Here is a 22,092-nt window from a genome sequence, read left to right on the forward strand (position 1 = left end):
ACTTATACAAAATAAATGGGAGGAAAGAAATCACGTTACGACCATCAGGCAAGATACGGGTCACTGCTCTCGATGATCTCACCCCTTCACCATCTCTAATCGAACTTCATATAAGAAAAGCAAGAACATCTGCAGCAATGGGTCCAGATCAAATTCCAATAAAGGTGCTCCAAAAGAATGGAGTTTGTTCTTAGCCTCCCTCTTTTTCCATAGCTTCACCACTTGCGAAATTCCCAAATCTTGGAAAGGAAGTATAATTATCCCTATCTATATGAAGGGTTCCTGACTGTCTCCCTGTAACTATAGACAGATCGCTCTGCTTGATGCGACAGGAAAGATATTCACGGCCTGTGTATTGGACCATCTTAAAGAGTGGGCCTTTTCAACTGGATCAATCCCATTTAACCAAGCTGGGTTTCGCAACAAACATTCGGTAACTGATAACATCGCGATGTTACAAACAATAATTGACAAATATGTGGTCTCGAAATCACAGGTCGTCTACTCTGTCTTTGTTGATTTCTCAACAGCATTTGACAGAGTGGACAGACCAACACTTTGGTGTAAGCTAAAAAATCTGGGAATCCCAGATAACTTATTACATATTATTGTGTCACTCCACCCCGAAACCTGGTGCCAAGTATTATTGGGGAAAGAGAAGGGCCTCACATCCCCAATTAAAACATCTAATGGCCTACGACAAGGGTGTCTTTTAGCTCCTTTATTATTTTCCCTTTACCTCAGTGATCTCCCAGATTGTTTTATGCAGATAACTAATTTTCCTCCGAAAATATCACAACACAAAATTCATACTTTGTTGTATGCAGATGATGTGATTATCTTTGATCTTACTCCATTTGGCCTCCAAAGGAACTTACACGCACTTGCGTTATATCTATGCAGACAAAATCTTTTTGGTCCCTAACATAACAAAGACAAAAATAGTTCCTTTTCGAGGAAGACGAAGTTATGTTAAATATAACTGGACTTTAGGAGGGCAACCATTAGAAATAGTGAACAAATACATCTATTTAGGTCGTATTTTTTCTCAAACTTTAACCCCTTCCATGCTGCGCGAATTCCGCCGCTGTGCTGACGGTTTCTTGCGCGGGCGTGGTCATGACGGAACGGTTCCGTCATGAGCACAGCTCAACCGTGGCTCATGACGGAACCGTTCCGTCATGAGCACCGAAGGGGTTAAAAAATCATTCTTCCATTGGGCATAGGCACTTCTCAACCCTTTTACAGGTTTAGAGTATCAAGATCCCTCCAGGTCTTTCATACGCTCTTGAGCATATTCCAATAAATCAATGGCAATACAACTCAAAGAAAGTAAGATTCTTCGGAAATTAACCAAAATGTCTCAAGTTGTACCTGTGCAAGCCCTGCGCCTCTAGTTTTCTCTAACTAGTACATATACTAGAAGAATCACTAGTATTATTCGATGGGCATATAACATTTTACATGTTGAACAAGGTTCTTTAAGAGCTTTACTAAAACTGGAAATCTTTGACGAAGGATCCTCAAAATATGTCTTTTATCGAAATGTAATGTTTGCACTGAAGTTGTCTGAATGTACAATTGATATGCTGAGAACATGGATCCCGGCACATTTGAAACTCTTTTTAAAACATTTGACTCCAAGGATAACCTACGATCTCGACTTCCAGCACTGTACAAAATTGTAATGTTACAAGGTCTATGCTGATTCAATTGAATTCAAACAAATGCAACAATACCTTACTTTTACTTTAAGACACGGTGCCCGGCGTTGTATGATCTTACTTCGGTATGCGATTCTCCCTCTTAAATCTTTAATCTGTAAATGGACAAATGATAATAATCCTAGTAGCTTATGTGACCTTTGCAAAGGAGGAGTTCAAGATCTGATGCATATTTTGTTTGTTTGTCCCAATTCCACAGTAGTTGTCGCCAGAAAGCGATTTTTAAAACCAATTCAAACAAAGTGTAACTCTACGAGTGTACAGAGTTTGATTTCCATTCTCAAATCACCCCCTAATGAATTTGTATGTTATAACCTGTTTAAATTTTTAAAAACTTTTTTAAACTTGTATTAAGATAAGTGTTTACAATTTTGCTAATTATTAATGTAATTTTAATGTCTTATCGAGTTATTTGTTGTTCTCAGCAGAGAACTAAATCAAATAAAATAAATTTGAATTTGACTGAATTTGGTGTTTGGCCATGCACCAAATCTGGCCAGGATGACCAGGCCATGCTGCAATCTAATTTAAGAAGCAGCTGCCCCTTCCATTTTTGTACTTTTTATTATTTTGTTCTAATTTTAGAGGGTGTTCACAGACTTCTAGAGACTTTTGAAACCTTGGACCCTGGTTTGGACTCCTCTTAGGCTTGTAAACCAATTTTCAGATCTGCTATCCTCAGAGAGGGACCAATAATGGTTGCTGTGGGGTTAGCAGACCCGGAGTCAGGGTTCATACATCTCAGAATCAACCTGGAGATCCATGAACCCAATTTTGGGATATGTGAACCAGAGCTGTGAACAAGAGCTTTTTTAATTTTAATGTCAGGGGGCTCCCTTTGCTTCCCCCAACTTTAGCGAGGATTTCAGGTCATGCTTACCCTGTCTCCTTATGGCTTTTTTACTTTTATATTTCAGGGCACAAAAACTGACCCTAGAGTTCCATATGGCAGCTGCTACAGTTTTTCTCTATTGTTGCCAGCAAATCACAGACTTTGGATACCTGAATCTGGCTTTCATTATGTGGATTCTAAATGGACAGCTTAAAAAAACTCCTTTTTTTAATCAAATTTCTATATTTTTTTACTTTTTTTTTCATCGATGGTTCATGAATCCAGGTTTAGGGGTCATCCATGGACCAATGATCCAGATATCACTAATTGATTCATCCTTTCAAGCCCACTGAACATATTTTTGTAATGCTAGTGCTAATTTTCAAACTACTCAAGGAAGTGCCTTTGCTTAGTTTGGCGTACACGACGGCAAGCAGTGATAGCATGCTTCAACTCCAACGACCCGCAGCTGAATTGCAAATTAGTGAACTTCTTAACTGTTGTAGACAATAAAATGGAAGAAGAAAGTGTACTGGGAAAGAATTATTCAACTTAAAGCCAACCAGACCAAGATGAGTTTATGAATCTTTTTAATATTTAAACTTTAATCTTAAATTTTTATGTATTACCTATTTACATATATGGGATTCGATTTTATGATTTATTTTTTATAAACATGTTTTGTAAACGGTTTTTATTAACCACATACAATAAAGGCATTCTTCTAGTTTGGTGTACATAGATTCAGTAAAGTTTTACTTTCGAGCCACATTTTGTTTGTCAGTTCAGTTGTTTTTTCTAGAGGAGAGCAAAGAAACCTGCACAAGCAAAAATGTGAAAAGTCACTTTTTCGAACCAATGACCTTAGCCAAGACCTCAATAAGCTGGTGGTGGTGGCACAAACGGCCTCTCTCTCTCCCTTCTTCACCCAAGAAAGGCGCTGTAATGATGTTATCGCCTGCTCTTGTGCTGCCAAAGTGGTTCCTCCTGTCAGCTATGGGCCGCAGACCCACACCTAACAGAAGAATGTCAATCCTTGTGGGCTTAAGTGCAGAGAATATGGCAGTCAGAAAGGGAGTGCTGGTCCAGAGACTATAGGGACATTTCTGAGAGAATGCCAGTACTGGATGCCACATCATGCCAGGGGCTGAGGTTTAAAAATATTTTGAATGTGGACAGGGAATCACCTAGGGTGGCAGCAGGCAGCCTGGCAGCCCAGGTATGAGTAGGGGGAGGTTGATAGACAGTAAGTATAAATGAAAGAGAGAAGATCCAGAGGGTGGGACTTCCTCTCCAGTGTCTCTGCAGTGTGTCGTTCTTTGTAATGTGCATGCTTTGCACCTTTTTGTGTGATAATAGTTAAAATGTATGGACGTAGGGGAGGAGGAATATTTTTGTCAAATACTTTATTCGGTTACAATGCGTAACCATAAAAGTGTACATATATACAAGAGACCACCCAATTAAAATGCAGAATTAGAACACAGTTAAGCATAAATAATTAATGTTTTAAACCCGCTAAATACAACACCAAGATATATCAATTTCTAAGTAATGTAGACAAAATCTGGTATAAGAAAGCGATTAAAACAAAATTTGCTCAAACTTTTTCATATGCAAAAGTGGTGGGCAAACTAAAACCTCAAGGGTCCGCCTTGTAAGTCCCAATCACTCCTATTGGATTCTCCATAGATGACAAGGGGTGCTATATAACAAGAATCATCTTAAGAATGATAACATTTGAATGATATTAAAAAATATTAACCGCAGCAATTAAAGGTCTGGTCACCTTGTGTAGGACAAATGTTAAAACAACATCATGGGCTAGGTCAACACAAGCCTGCATCACATAAATAAACAAAGGAAAGTGGCGCCAGGGCTACATATACAGTGTGCAAGCATAAAGTCCATAAAGTGCTAAGAGGACAGCGTTATTGCATTTGCGGGGTGTGCCATGTGCCGTATACCATGAAGTTCCCACCTAGCGGATAAGGACACACTACCCTTTAAGTGCCAGTGCTTGCGTAAACATATAGAGATGCTGTAAAATAAGAAATAAAAACAACTTACAAACCTTGTACCAAGAGGCTACAGGCAGTTGAATAATCTAAAATATCTGAAATATCCCTAAAACCCTGTCTCCCTAATTGCTTTTCTTAATCCTTAAATCCCCTATGGCTGTCAGAAATTTACAGATGGAAATTAAAACTGGCCCACTCGTGTCTGTAATGCATTTTATGAGTGCATTTGTAGGTATTTGTAATAAAATAAACTTTTACAACTAGGATAAAGGGTTGGGCAACATTGGTTACTGAAGCAGTAGAATTGTTTAACTTTTATCTTATAGCTTTCTTCTTCCCCTTGTTCATTTCTTCCCTCAAATTATAAAATGTAAAAGTAAACCTTCCAAAATGATATTTTGGTGAGCTATAATTTCAAATTCTATAGGTATGCTTTTTTTTACCCACTCAGGAGGAGGACAAGAGAAGGGTATTGGATGGAACATGAAGTGGCTGCTGGGACAAGTGGTAAGTCAGGGTCTTCTTTCAATGGCAAATGCTGTATTTGTTAACCCTAACAAGGATTCTTTTCGTGCTCCATACATTTGATCTGAAAGCCTTCTTTAATTATGCAGGTGATGGTGGCTTGATTAATGGCAAATACTGAAACAGTAATTTACATCCCATAAGTCGAGTGGTCCTAAGAAGCAGGACCTGTAAGGTATTGTGACTACAAAATAAAATGCTTGGGGTGGATACTTGAGTTCAGTCTCTCCTGAAACCAGCATTATTCTCCTGCTGGATACCACCGCATCTGCTGCTGACAGGCAAGCCCCACATCCTCCCCCACAGAAACCACTTACTTACAGTTACAACCCCCTCACAGCACACCAATGTAATTCCTCCTCCATTAGGTTGTGGGGGACCTGGAGATACTGACTAATGGACAGCGGGAAACCAAAGAAAGTCTTGACAATTTAGAGGGTGGTTATATTACGGAGGGGAGTCCATTCTGGGTGGTGAGGTGGGATAAGTTGAGGAGCAGGTAGCCCGCTTTGTGTTTTTTTACCTGTTTACTGAGGGGGTGTCTGCTGCGGGTTTGTTGGCAGGATAAGTTGTGGAAGTGGTAAATAGTTTTATACTTCTTTTAGGATTTAGGAAAGGAGTGGGTCTGTTGCGGCTGACATGGGTGGGATGATTTGGTGAAGGGGCAGATTAGTTTTGTGGATTCTGTAAGATTTAAGTAGGGGGTGGATTTGTTGTGGGTCATGTGGTTGACAGTTTAAAAAATATATATATTGTTCTTTATAATTTTAATCCATAGATAAACCAGCAAAATCCATCACAAAGAACAAAGAAGTCTCATAATCCTACCTCTCACTCTATCTCCATGAACTTCCTTCCTAGACCATTCCCAATGGTGGACCTCTCCTCTCTTGCAGTCTCCTCCGATTTCCTGCAGCCCTCATCTTATAATACAAGTGTGTACAGACCTACCATTTTAAAGCTGCAAAGTACTACTGACCATTAAAAAGTCATAAATCAGAGAATCACGTCGGAGACACTATTCAGGCTCCTTCGGACTGGACCGGTCATTGAACCTTAGTCACCCCCTTTCCGCATTTGCGGGAACCCCTGCTTCGATGACCGTATTCAACAGGGATTAATCCCCTCCCACCCATACACTTACGGAACGCGGATTGCTGATTTTCCCATTCTTCATCTCGTTCTTCGATATGACATTATTACTTAACATGCGCTTTATATGTGATGTCTTAATACAGCATCACAGATTGTTTTAAAGGCATAGTTCTCAGGCATAAATTCTTGGGTCCTATGATGATCCCTTGACTCCAGTTGGGATCGAAACGTCCTTGTTCTCAGTATCTTGACTTTGATTTTTATATGTATATTCTCTAAAAATAAAAGATACTTTTATGTATTGTGACTTACAGAGTATGCATTTACTTCTCAGTCACTCTAATGGACAATGCCTGAGGCCTGGAAATCCTTTGATTTCCGCGTTTTGTGGCCACTCATTTTTTTCATTATTGTTTTTTGCTCTGAATTATTGTTTGACTGAATACATTATTTAAATCTCCATTTGGAGATCATATACATTATTTTAATTGTAATTCTATGTCTTATGAATTAATCAGTCTTGGAAGGGACCATTGTTCTTATACATAAAAACGGTGGCATAAAAACCCACCCCTACCACAAGACCACACCCTTTTACCCACCTTGCCGAACAGGGATGTGTGAGTTGCCACTACTGCAACCTCTTTGCCCACGGGTTGTCTTTCCATCTATAACAGGACCAAACAGAGAAGATGCCAGACAAAAGGCTTCCTATTTGGAGTATAGCAGGTGAACAAGAAAAATAATTCTGAAATATGAAAGAAGATCAATTTCGTGGCAAATCCAGAAAAGAAGCGATCAAAAATCACCACAGTGCTTCTTAGAGTGAATAATTTAGACAGAAAAAGAAGACCATATATTAAATATAACACTGTTTTAAAATTACAGGCAAATTATGACTTATACATGTGTCTGGAAGTCAAGAATGCTTCGACAAATGGATTCTAGTATGAAATCTGTTCTTGGTGAAAATCAATTACAGCACAAGTGGAGGAAAGAGGATTAGAGAATTATTCAATAGGTGGGTAGGTGATCTTAGGTAAAATCTGAGAAAAAGACACACATGACATTCAGCTACTCCCATGGATATAGCATATCTTTCATTGAAAGAAGATGACGGTTAAAACAACACAATTCAAACATTCTTTAGCAGTTCACAGACTTCTGAGGCAGCTAGGCTAGAATGCAAGATGAGAAGGCAACACCTAGTTAAAGAATATCTGTAATACGTAAAAGTGATACAGCATACAAATGGTGCAACTGCATTCTGGCATTGTCAATCCTGTGTGGTAAATATTCTTTTTACCTTGACTGAATTTCATACGGAATCTAAAGTAAAGTAAAATAGCTCAGAATAACAAGAGGCAGAATCCGTGGTATAAGAGATTTTCTGAATGGGCTTTATTCCAAAATGGCCGACTCGAGTGGCGGCCTTCAGGTTCCGTCACCACGAGGGTTCAGGAAGTGAAGTACAATACTTTATTGACAAGCAGTAACTTTTATAATACATACATCACAATGAAGTGAATACAGTAGGCGTAACAATTGATAAGGACATTGACGTTTGGTGTGCGTAGCCGAAAATGGGTGTAATAATGAGTAAAAAGGAACATGATTGGCTATGATGTAATACATAGGTGGATCTATAAGATAATACTTAACATAGATGCGCGCGCAGCAGCATGACGTGTGATTGACGTGCAACTAGGGGGTGAAGGGGACTTGACATTTAGCTCTACATGTGGAGACGAGAAGTCTGGGGGGTCAAGTCAACCTAATCCCAAATCATATCTAACATCCTATGTTTAGAGAACTATGTTATCCACAAGAAGAGACTCTCGGACAGAATCTATTCTATACTGACTGTGTGCGTGTACAAGCGTCTAAGTGTCTATATGAGATGCGAGGGGCAGAAAACTTTCCATGGCAACAGGGCTATGAATTACTTGCAGGAGGACGGAAAGGCCGAGTCCTTTGCTTATGAGCTAAAGGAAATGTTTACCTAAATCACTGGACAGGAATGCATCGGCTGAAGAGCAAAGTAGATAATTCGAAGGTGAAATACAGCGTCTTGGCAGGCAGGCAAAACTGGCCGAGGCAGGCACCGTTAGCTGCACAGGGAGTAGGACAAAGTTCATGGATACAGATGCGAGCTCAAACTGAAGCTGTCAGAGACAGAGAGCAGGGAAAGCTTTGAGGACAGAATCGGGCCTACTTGCCTGAACTGTAAAAATAGAGTAACTTAGCCATATAAAGTCGGTGGCCTTTCATACTTAAGAATCGAATATCCAGCCCATTGATGGCGGATCTGACAGAGAACATGTTGACGGTGGACGCACATATGTTTGCGTTTTGGAAACTGGAACTGGAGGGAACATACATGTACTTGTGACATGCACATAGAACCGTTGGGGTCCAAGATAGGGGACATAACTGACCAGAAAAATCCATATTTCCACATTCCCTCCTTGTCCCCTTCTTGCCCTTCACGAGATATCAATCTTCATCAATCCATTGATCTGTTCATATAGCATCATTTGTTCTTCTTTCTTCTTCCGGGATCTTGAACGAGAACCTTGATATGGAATGCATGATGTGGCACACAGACCACAAATCGCTGGTCCACATTGCAGGCATAAACAACAACTGAAGAGCATAAGAAGGCCAATACCTAGGAAGGATAGAACTCTCCATCCCCAGGCTGATATCACACTCCAAAACCACCCGGACCACGTCCAAGTGCCTGGATTTTCGTGTATCTGGCTCACAATCTTATGAAGGCGTGTTATAGCTTTATATACAGATGGCGAATTTTCTGGTATGAATATGCAGCAGCTGGATCCGATGACCCTGCAAGCTCCGCCCCTATCGGCCAGGATGACGTCAAGGACAAGACGATTCTGGAGAACAACAATTCTCATCACTGATTGTTCCTCTGTCAGATTGCCTAGGGCGGCTATAGTCTCGTTTACTACAGCTTCGAGAGTCTTGGTTAGTCTACGTATCAGCTTACTATTTGATATTGTACCTATATAGGGAAAGATACCTTTATTGAAATCTACATACTTGTCCCATGCCGTCTCAGTATAATCGACAACTGGGAGATCTCTTCGCTCTCTATTGTGTACTAAATGAACATTCCGATAATAATCAGGGGGAGCTAGGAAAACAGGTGGTAAAAGGAATGCTATGTAACAGGTACCATCCCAATCTAGAGGCAGACGCATATATGCCGTCTGACCACATATAAAGTAAGAATGGCGAGAAGCTTTAAATGAGGATTTACCTTGATCACTATATTCTATTGTAGTAACGCATTGGCTATGGCCCATATGTATGGAACCAACTTTTCTTATACATAATTCACCCTTAACTGGAAATACTGACATAGTGGGCAGAATTAGTTCAACTTCGGATTTGACATTCAGAATCATAAGATTAGGTGTAAAATTACCTAATTTATACACTTCATTTTCTAGATCAGTTCCTGTTCTACTGGGGTGACCCTCCTTATTAGGATGACAGACTTTGAATAAAACTAGATTCAGATTTCCCCATATCCAATGTTGTTGATAAACTGCTGTGTCTGGGTCTATGGAATTTAGTAAACTAAACCATGCTCCACAGGAGCCATTGTGTGTGAACGGATGTGGAAAGAAAGGCAGAACTCCTTTGTTATTCTGATAGGGAGGGAGTCGGCCACACACCCAACAATTGGTGGCATTACTAGTCTGATGGGAATGATGTAACATACTAATGAAGGTGTTATTGCGCAGCGCAAGTCTATAAGATAATTCATGTGGCGGTAGGTCACTAAAAGAATGTTCTGCAGCAACATTATAAACATGTCTAGAGATAGGATGATATATGTGCAAAATCACACTCGTAATAATTATTAAAACACTCAATAAAAACAAAATTAATAATGTCCTCATACAGTAGCTACGCAGTGATTTACAATACGCCTGTCGTTTCAACATTTCTCGGGTATTTTCTCTACTCAGGTCCAAGGGATACATGTCGGAGACAATTCAACCGCTTCACCTTGGAGAGGACTTAAACAATCAAATTGCTCGACTGTTTGGGCCTAAGCTTTAATTTATAGCACTGAGAGTCATTCTGTTCAACAAAAGGAAGTTTTGAATCAGTCTGTGAGGGAGTGCAGGGCACAGTGTCTATATCCGAGGATAGTCCATGAAATTTCTTAATATGGCTGGAATGTATCCAGCCCTTGCGGCCCTCAACTTTCACGGCTGTTCTTGTGGTCAGCAGGACTAGCTTCGGTGCTTTCCACCTGGGCTCCAACTGGGTCTTCCGATCAAAATTTCTTATAAACACCAGATCCCCCGGAGCAACGTCATGGGGTTTCACCTCAGTGTTGTCAGGAAAAGCTGCAGCTACCTGTGAACGACAAGATTGTAGTGCAGACATCAAGGAAGCCAAGTAATCTGTCAGCATATTACAATTAACATCAGTTATTTTACGTGGTATAGGCGTCCCCCACATATTTGGTGGCCTTCCGAAGATCACCTCATACGGGGATAGCCCTGTTCGAGAGTGTGCTACCATTCTTATGTAAAATAGTGCAACTGGTAATGCTACTATCCAGTCAACACCTTTCTCCTTACATATTTTAGACAATCTGATTTTCAAAATTTGGTTATGTCGTTCCACGAGACCTGCTGCCTCGGGGTGTCGGACACAGTGGAATTTCCACTGATATCCCAACAAAAGTGAGACATGTTTCATTAATTCGGATGAGAAAGGCTGGCCGTTATCTGAATATACAACACGTGGTAAACCGTACCGCGGGAAGAATTCTCGAACTAACTGTTTGGCAGTAGTCGGGGCCGTGTAATCTGATACTGGGTACGCCTCAGTCCATCGGGAGAGAGCGCAGACAACTACCAGAACATATTTGAATCCTCGACATCGTTCCATCTGGATATAATCCATTTGGAGCACTTCAAAGGGATGGTCAGGAGTCTGGAATCCACCCTGTTCTACGGGAACACTTTTTCCTGGGTTGAACTGACAACATATCATACAGGTACGGACTTTTTGTTTAGCTGCTGCTCGTAAATGTTTGTTGAACCAAATGTGTTGAATGCTATCTAGCATAGCTTTCTCTCCTAAATGCGCTGGGCTGTGAATTGTAGCTATAATGGCTTGGACCATAGAGTCAGGAAGAAACCATACAGATTTCTCCTTCGTCATCCATCCCTGATCTGTCTGGATCCCTCCTAGTTCAGTCCATTTCTTTAATTCTTCTGCAGTAGCATGTGTCTGTATGTCAATCACGTCAAGTGCGGGATCCTTAATTGTCATACACTGTGTTGGTGTCTGAACTATTGGCTTTGTCATGTCTAATGTGCGATTCTGAGCAGTCTGTTTAGCTGTTCTGTCAGCTAAATCATTGCCTTGAGAAATGATATCAGTAACCTTCGTGTGTGCTTTACATTTCATAATCGATATGGCAGTTGGTAGATGTATTGCGTCTAACAAGGCATGAATGAGGGTTCCGTGCTGAATGTGGGCACCATGGGAGGTTAAATAACCTCTCTCTCGCCACAGCACGCCGAAGTCGTGTACAACTCCGAATGCATAACGTGAGTCAGTGTATACATTAACTTTCTTATTTGTGGCTTGAATACAGGCTTGTGTTAGAGCAATAAGTTCTGCTGCTTGGGCTGACAAAGTATCTATACAATTTGTCTCAATAACTTCAGTGTCTGTTGTGACTGCATACGCGGCCACTAAGTCTCCTGTACTTGCTCTCATGCACGATCCATCTACATACAACGTCAGATCTGGATCTATCAATGGAACGTCTGTCAAGTCTTGTCTAGGTTTCGTCTTTATTTCAATAATTTCAACACAATCATGAGCTAGTGGGTCTGTTCCAATTACAGGTAATAGTGTAGCAGGATTCAATGTATTACACCGTCGGATCTCTATGTGTGGCTGAAATAATGTCAGTTCATAACCGGTAAGTCTTGCTATGGTCAAGTGTTGTGTCTGTGTTCGGTTCACAAGAACTTCTACTGCATGTGGTACTTGTACTGTCAATGGATGTCCTAACACTATGGCATCGCTTTGTCTGATTGCTAAAGCTGTTGCTGCCACTGATTTCAGGCACGCGGGCAAAGCCTGAGCTACGGGATCTAATGTACTGGAAAAATAAGCACATGGCTTGCGTGATCCTGCTTGATCCTGAGTGAGTACTGACAAAGCAGTACCTTCGCGTTCTGTAACGAAGAGTGTAAAATGTTTGCTATAACATGGTGTTGCTAAAACTGGTGCTTGGCATAAAGCTTCTTTTAGGCTTTCAAAAGCTTGTGTATGTTCCTGAGTCCAAGGGAGAACAGTCGATGTGGCTGCCTCCTGTGTGGTTAACTGAATGAGAGGTTTTGCTAGAAATGCGTACTGAGGGATCCACTGCCTACAATATGAAGTGAGGCCTATGAAAGCCCGCACCTCCTTTTGTGTCTGGGGTATTGACATGTTAGCAATTAACTGGATGCGATCTGGTGTAAGCTGCCTTCCCTCCTTGGACAGCGAGTGACCAAGATAAATAACTCGCTGGACACAGAATTGCAGCTTAGAAGGAGACACTTTGTGCCCCTTGTCGGCTAGAAAATGTAAAACTGTCAGAGAAGCCTTTTCACATTCAGGTTCGCTTCTCGCGGTGATCAGCAGATCATCGACATATTGAAACAGTGCAGTGTTGACTGGCATGTGGATACTGTCAAGTTCTCGTTTCAGTGCTTGGCTGTAGATGCTGGGGCTTTCTGTGAATCCTTGGGGAGCGCGTGAGAATTTAAAGCTGCGCCCATTTAAACTGAATCCGAACAAATATTGGCTTTCCGGATCTATTGGGACGCTGAAGAAGGCATTCTTGAGATCAATTACAGTAAAGAATGTTGCTTCGGAATCAATTGCTGTCAATAATGATGATATATCGGGGACCACAGGAAATTGTGGCACAATGCACTTGTTTAGTTCACGCAAATCAATAACCAATCGGTATACTGGCGGAGCAGTAGGGTCAGTTCGTTTAAGAATCGGAATTATCGGCGAATTACATACATTGGAGTCTGTTTCTACAACTACTCCTTGGGCAATTAGCTCATCAATGATTTTCAACAAAGCCACTACAGCATCTTGCGGTAACTTGTATTGTCGCATTCGTGGTAATACCACTCCTGCCTTGAGTGTAACTCGGTATGGTGTAATGTTCATGCAACCAACATCAGTAGGGCCTTGTGCCCATAGATGTGCTGGTAAAGTCTGTAGTCGGGGATCCATGTCTCTAGACACATAGTGACCTTTAAAATCACGTAAAAACAACCTTATTCCTCCCGGAGAACAACATATTATGGCTCCTAGGGCTTTCAGAGTTTTAATTCCTAACAGATTTTCTGGGCATGATTTAGTAAGCAATAAATCTGTAGTTCGTGTCAAAGGTCCTATCGTAAGTGGAAGAGGCTGCGATACTTCATTAACAATAGGTTTTCCTGAAAAACCAAGGGAAACATTTTGAGAGCCTGAGAGGGGTGCCCCTGGAACTTCACTACGTTTTATAGTTGTTCGACTTGCCCCTGTATCGAGTAAGAATTTTCTATCTTGACCTAATAATTCACTATGTACATAAGGTCCTTCTTGATCTACAGGAATCTCGATAAGCGGTAAGTCAACTTCCCTCTCTAGGCTGGTTCATGCGTAACGCTGATACTCAGGATATTCATACTGTGCAGTCTGATACATTTGTCGTGTTGTGGTTTGTGTGGCAGTAACAGGCAACGGTGGTGCAGCTGGCACAAACTGTATTGGCTGTTGTGCGGCTGGCATGGCCTGGGAATGCGGCATAGCTCCTTGTTCATTCTGATCTTGTCTGTGTGGCCGTGATCTTTCTTGTGTTTTACCTATGGCGATATTATGTTTTAGAACTGGACAATCGTGTACGTAATGACCTGGCTTTTTGCAATAATTGCATGTTCCTTTTACCGGTCCTGCTGAATCGGACTGTGTCATACCCTTTTTATGTCCTTCAGCCGGTACTGTCTGAGACACTAGCATTTTCATTTTTGTATCTTTCATACGTCTTTGTTCGTGTTCTTGTTCATCTCTAATTCTATTGTGATGATACTGTAACATTTGTAGCATTTGTGACGGAGTGTTACTTTGCCAGGTACTCTCGAATTTCAATATTCTATTCTTTACTGGAGGTAAAGCATTTTCTACTAATTTTGTCACAAATAAATGTGGATACGACTCACTACTTGTTTTTATACCACTATTTATTCCAAAACATTTTTCAAATCGGGCATAATAGTCACTTGTGTCTTCATCATGCTTTTGTTTACAGGCCGTGATTGCACCCCAATCTTCCTTTTTCGTAGTTAATAAACGTGGCAGTACTTGTACTAGTAAACCTGGTAATGCTTTGACTTTATCCCCGAGCCCTGAACCTGCAGCTCGGGCCTTTTCTTCCGTTTCTAATGCTGTCCAATCTATCTTTTGGTCTCCCACTTCCCACTCTTTTTCTTTCAGTTTTTCATAAATGCCAGCAGGTAAGAGCACCTTTAATATCGTCATAATATCAGGATAGGTATACTCTCCCATCAGCAACATGTCCTTAATTTCTCGGTGGAAACCCGCTGGGTCTTTGTCATGACTTGGTACTACTTTCTTCATTTCTAACAATTCAATTTTTGATATGGGTGTGTATACAAATACACGGTGAAACTCATTGTCTTCGCCTTTTATTGGGTGCACTTCTCGTAAGGGATTTTGTCTATCCATATAATACGGCGTTCTTTCTCTGCGGGGCAGCGGGAAAGAATCCGGACTTACAAAAAGGACATACTGTTTACGTGACACTAATATTTCTTTAATTAACTTGTTACTAGAACCTCTCCATCTGTTCGTGAGTAGTTCCGTTAATATATCAGGTAAAGGACCAGGGTCAGCATGTTGGCTTTTATACAGTATAAGGAGTTGCTGAATCATATAGATTCCAGCTAAACGTTGTTCATCTGCACTAAGGTTAAAAAACGTGTGTGCTACGGTCTCATCACCGTATTTTTCAGGACTGTCAATCCAGTGAACGGCTGATCTGGCTAATTCTTGCTCATCCATGGAATCGAGGAGATGGTAACCCCTTCGTCCTCGTAGTATTTTATCTGCGGCTTGGAACAAATGTTCAGGAGACTTTAAATTTATTACAGGCGTCGGATACGTTCTGCTATTATTTGGACATTCTGAGTGTATGGGATCAGAAAAGTATCTAGTATTATCACAGGATCTTCCTCTGCCTACGTATGCTATGGTTTCTGACTGTCTTGCGGAATTCCCTGATTCGGATACTTCATCTTGCTCGAACTCGTCTGTTTCCAATCTTTCTTCGTGAATACGTTCTATTTCTCTACGGATTTTTCGGCACATGGCTATTATACAGTTTTTCTTATCGTGTCTCCCTTCTGATATATTCTGGCTCCATTTTGTAAGAATTAGCATTGTATTCGGGTCTACCCCCGGTCGGTCTTGATTTCTGATCACACAGTTTATGAGGAAACGTAACAGTTCCCCCTGTATCTCTACTTTCTGGAATTCCATAGCTCTGTTAATACATTCTGGGTCTCGCCCTGTTTGGACAAAATGATATATTTTATCTAGATGCGTAATCATTCCTGGTAACCTCGCTAAATACTCTGCAGCTCGTCTGATACGTAAGGATGCCAGGACCATTTCGTCCTCTTTACCGACCACCGGGTCATATCTACAATCTATAAGGAGTTCCTTAAGCGTACGTTCACTTACGAACTTGGGTGTACGTGAATGCGCTGATTCTTGAAAAACAAGTTTATTTATTCTAGGTGGCGTAAAAGTATTGCTTGCACCTACCGTGGCCCCTTCAGGGGCGTCGGGTGTGAATGGATTCGTCGAACGTGATACAGCAACTATAGGTGTCGATACCACTGTAGAATCGATTGCGGGGACAGATGCGGAAACAGATGTGCTTGCCGGAGCTCGTGTCGGGACTTGTTGTTGCACGGGGACAGATACCTGATCCTGACGTTGAACCCCTCCGCCAGACGGTCTATGTGGTGTGGGGTTAGCATACTCGGGAGCTGCGTCATCTAGATATGAGGAAAGAAAAACATCTTCTGCGGTTCTGGGATGCCCTTTTGGATGTACCTTAATTGGAAATAATGGGGGTGGCAAGTCTTTTGTCATCTCTGGAACAGCCTTAGGTAGTCCTTCGGCTAGGAGGGGGTACATACCACTCATAAGAGCGTTTCTTTGTCTATCTACTTGTTCTGATTTCACTCGGATACCTTCCTCAATTAATATATTTTCTTGAACTTCCTTTGAACTCTCTTTACTCCTCTCCTTTTGTCTACGTGCTTTTTCTGTACGTCTATGAGATTCTTTACGCCATAATTCAACGGCGTCTTTCTGTGACTGTCTGACTTTCCTTTTCCATAACTCTTCCTCGACTTTCATGATGCACTCTGCATCCCAGGTCCCTGCTGTGGGCCATCTCTGACTTTCTGGTAATCCCTTGGTATAGTCTACCCATAAATCAAGAAACAATATGGCATCTAAGCCATGCTTGTGATACATAAAATGCCCTGGAGTGTCCCTAGGAGGAATAGGGACGGCTTCTTCAAGCATCCCTTTTCTGGTAGTAATCTGTCTTAACTTCGAGAAGAGCGGCATCTTGACAACTGATTTGATACTTGCTCTTGAATTTACTTAATACGAAAAACACAATAATGAACGGTGAACAATGAACAATCATTCATACCACAATATGCAAGACATTTGAACACTTTAAACATTAAACATTAAACATTTTTAAAAATGACCGACGATGATGACAGTCTGCATAACTAATCACCAAGCTGAATTCTTGACAATAACTGAATACTTCGGAATACTTGATATACTGCTAAACAGTACATATACACTGCTAAACAGTGCAGACCGGATTTGTGTACCCAAATCCGTCTTGACCGGCACAACCTATGTGCTGTCAACACGCCTCCCCGGCGATGGTACTCACCGAGTAGCTCCTTGAAACGGAAGGCCTCAGAGAATGAACAGGACTCGATGACTGCGGACAGCGGACCTTCTGGACATCGGGATTTCGAAAACCTGGTGGGCCTCTGTATACCTCGGATCTTGCTCTCTCAGCTAGGCTCTGGTCGGGATACTTCGCACTTCTCACCGCCTCGTCTGGGTTGATCGCAGCCTCAGTCGCCCCCGCTTGACCGGAGGGAGCTTACAGGAAATCCTGCTGGTACGCGTTTATGGTCCGTCCAGTTGTGGCAGGAGACCGGGCCTGCAACGCACCGCCGGCGCGTGAGATGAGAAAGTGTCCCTATTCGGGCGCCATTATGTGGTAAATATTCTTTTTACCTTGACTGAATTTCATACGGAATCTAAAGTAAAGTAAAATAGCTCAGAATAACAAGAGGCAGAATCCGTGGTATAAGAGATTTTCTGAATGGGCTTTATTCCAAAATGGCCGACTCGAGTGGCGGCCTTCAGGTTCCGTCACCACGAGGGTTCAGGAAGTGAAGTACAATACTTTATTGACAAGCAGTAACTTTTATAATACATACATCACAATGAAGTGAATACAGTAGGCGTAACAATTGATAAGGACATTGACGTTTGGTGTGCGTAGCCGAAAATGGGTGTAATAATGAGTAAAAAGGAACATGATTGGCTATGATGTAATACATAGGTGGATCTATAAGATAATACTTAACATAGATGCGCGCGCAGCAGCATGACGTGTGATTGACGTGCAACTAGGGGGTGAAGGGGACTTGACATTTAGCTCTACATGTGGAGACGAGAAGTCTGGGGGGTCAAGTCAACCTAATCCCAAATCATATCTAACATCCTATGTTTAGAGAACTATGTTATCCACAAGAAGAGACTCTCGGACAGAATCTATTCTATACTGACTGTGTGCGTGTACAAGCGTCTAAGTGTCTATATGAGATGCGAGGGGCAGAAAACTTTCCATGGCAACAGGGCTATGAATTACTTGCAGGAGGACGGAAAGGCCGAGTCCTTTGCTTATGAGCTAAAGGAAATGTTTACCTAAATCACTGGACAGGAATGCATCGGCTGAAGAGCAAAGTAGATAATTCGAAGGTGAAATACAGCGTCTTGGCAGGCAGGCAAAACTGGCCGAGGCAGGCACCGTTAGCTGCACAGGGAGTAGGACAAAGTTCATGGATACAGATGCGAGCTCAAACTGAAGCTGTCAGAGACAGAGAGCAGGGAAAGCTTTGAGGACAGAATCGGGCCTACTTGCCTGAACTGTAAAAATAGAGTAACTTAGCCATATAAAGTCGGTGGCCTTTCATACTTAAGAATCGAATATCCAGCCCATTGATGGCGGATCTGACAGAGAACATGTTGACGGTGGACGCACATATGTTTGCGTTTTGGAAACTGGAACTGGAGGGAACATACATGTACTTGTGACATGCACATAGAACCGTTGGGGTCCAAGATAGGGGACATAACTGACCAGAAAAATCCATATTTCCACACCTGGGAGCAGGTTTAAACAGCATAGCAGAAGCACCATGAAGATTCCTTGCAAAAGAGATGATCTGTTGAATGATAAAAGAAAAGGACATCATTTGAGAGTCATGGTAAATGGGGTGTGTGATTTCTCATATACAGGATCATAACCTGCTGTACTAGTCGGTATTTTCTGAATAAGTCACATCTTGAAGGCCATAGTGCTGTGCCTCTTTTCATATTCAAGTAGATAGCCAGATATGCATCATCCTCCTGATTGTTGTGGACTGGACGTGCTGATTTACTTTCTCTCAATAAGAGATGGGCCTGTTAAACAAGAAAATATAAAAATAAATTGAGACTTACTATCAAGGTAAACAGAGAGGTTTCAAAAGAACAAAGAGATGCTGACATATAGTTAACTAAAAGTCAATCAAGTGCCACTCCCAGAGAAAGATAGAGGTGTGCGCCTACAATGATCACTTAAACATTATAAAACAAGTTTTTAGCCCTTCCCACGTGCCACATAAATCATTTACCCTTTATCAAATTCCAAATCACCTGTTTCTAAACCAGTGTGCAGCTCTTTTTCCATGGAAGCCTACAAAAATCAGTGCAGCCCTCACCCAAAAGTGGGAATGAAAGATTAGTCATAGGTGGCATGTTGTTCTTTCAGGAAATGGTCACATCTGTGGCAGATTAAGAGGCTATTCTTCATTGAAAAATCAGTGGTTAACTTTAAGGTTGAATTACTTGTCTTTGTCAAACTGACTTTGTCCTTTATTATATGTCTGTGCCTTGTGCACCCAGCACACTAGTCCATTTTTGTTTTTTAATGTATCTTGGCAAATGAAATAAAATGTGAATGAGTTATGCTCATTTGTTTACAACAGACATTTTGTTCTTCCTCTGGTCATTCGCCACACTTGAGATGTCTGAGAAATTTCTCTCATACACTCTTGTGTATTATGTAACCGTATAATTTTTAGGAATAAAATATTTTTTCTAGTGGTGATGCTTGTGTTAGGTTTGTTCCAGAAGGTGTGACTAGTAAAGGTAATTATTTTGGCTGGTGCTGCTGTTGTGACATGGTACTGGAGCCACTATTGTGGTCTTTAGAGTTTGGCAAAGATAGTACTTAAGTGCTTCTTTACCCCTCGAAGTCTGTATCTTTCGTATTCAAGTTCAGACACTTTCTTGACGAACCCAGTCTTGTTAAAGTAGACATCTATTACTAACAGAGAATGACAAAACATGTTTGAACCATGGATCTAGTGTTGTGGCACAGACTTATCTTGGGAGACACAACATTTCATTGAAGCCTTTTGTGAATCCAGATGGATGAGTAAGGTACTTTTTCATTAACATTAATAAATATTTCATACATGTAACACAAATGAGCCTCCAAAGTGCATCAATGGCATGACATGGTTAATGGTATATTTGTCCTTGCTGACTTCTCATGTCAAAATTTCGAAAAGGCACACACATTTGTGGCAGGCACTCTATTAGGTCTATTTATTAACATTTATTGACATGGCTTTGGCACCAGTATCACCTCCCCTCTGTAACACATAATCATAAAAACCTTGCACAAACAGGAATTGCTCCATATATAAGGTGGAGCTCCAAAAGGTTGCAACTTTCTGTATAAAGACTTTTACAGGTACTTTATTGAAATATGTACACATTTTATAGACAGATGATCAGTATGTTGTAGGTTACTTCTTCCCCTATGAGAAATCCCTGTACAATCAGCTTATTTGTATTTATCTCAATGTACTTGTACAGTTATGTATAGCACACACATGGCCGTAAAATGTTAGAGGGCTTCACAATGGGAAAACAGTACTAACAAAGTGGGGGTACAAAAAAGTATATATGAAAGGTGTAAAAAATGAGATTATTATTTGGGGTGGGTAACTACTCTCTTCAAGGAATAATCACAACCCGTGTCAGGGTGAACTCTCCAAGTTAGTAAATTAACCTAAGCTCAACCCCCTGGTAGCTATGGCACAGAGCATAAAGGCTCAAATTAGGGGCAATGTGTAATGTATTTTATGCAGAGCTAAATAGTAATGAAATCAACATACAAAACAATAAAAATCCCAAAGTGAATCAGAAAAAATAGAGTAGAATTAATTAAACAAATTGATACCACAAAAATCCAATAAGATCACCCAGAAATATATCTTTTTAAAAGTTTTAAGTTAGAAATAGCACCAAGAAGCATGAAGTGTGAATAATAGTCAATGGTCAAGGTACATCGGGACCTGAGTGCAATTTGACACTGACTGCGATGGAGAGCGGGTCAGATACACCAAACAGGATTGTCCAGGTCAAAGATTTTACCTTCTGACTTTAATCCTTTAATTCCCAATCCACTACAGAAGTATATATCTAAATCCCCCTAGGACCTCAGGGGAGACAGAGACTCACAAGGTGTCACGCAGTGCCACACAGCAGGGCCCAGTCCCGATTCAGTTGCCACTGGTCAGCTGGGTAGTTGAAGGAAAAGGTCTCTTGTAGCTTGTTGTGTCCCAGTAAATTTAACAAGAGGTCAGCCAACTGACCACTGGAGTGTAGATCAAGTGCCTCAAAGCTCTTCCCAGGTCACAGGCAGCAGGTTTCAGTCCTATTCAGATCTTTATCAAGGCCAGAAGTATTCCGAACTGGGTGCCTGAAGATGCCCCATTTATATCTGGAATGAGCCAGGATGACTCCTGGACACATCCTAACCAATAGGGTAAACATTCCTGAGGTCAACCCTAAACATTTTGGGCATTTTTAAGATGGACAAAGTCTTTAGCCACACTAAACTGTCAAGCCAGGTCCTTCTTGAACCAGAACACAAGAAACCCAGGAACGGTTTCGTCCTAGTTTTGGGCTCATCAGCCAGGAACGTAGTACAGAAAACAAGTGGTCCTAGACCATTTTATTAAATAGTACAATCAATGATAATATTTCTTCTTCGTAAATGTTTAAATCCTGAAATACTTTAGAAAAACACAAGAAGGAGTGTCCGAAATACTGGGAAGAACGCGCAAGGTGCGAAAAACGTTCTTTTCTTTAAAAGACCCCTCACTCACCAACCTAGTTGGTGACATGCTTCATCATCGGGGTCCCACCCGAACAGCCGAATGCCATCCGGGTGTGCTACAACACCTGATTACAGTGGAGCTGGTAGTTTTTCGTGGTGCAAGTGAATGAGTAGTGAATTAAAAATGGGCCAGATGTACTCACTAAAAAGATTTATTCTGGAGCAACTGGCCGATGTTAAAAACGTTGCTGAGATACCTTAATTGGTTAAATTGACCACTGGTATCTGAAAGTGAAATAA

The sequence above is a fragment of the Triturus cristatus genome, chromosome 5_2, assembly GCF_964204655.1.
Source record: "Triturus cristatus chromosome 5_2, aTriCri1.1, whole genome shotgun sequence".
NCBI lineage: Eukaryota > Metazoa > Chordata > Amphibia > Caudata > Salamandridae > Triturus > Triturus cristatus.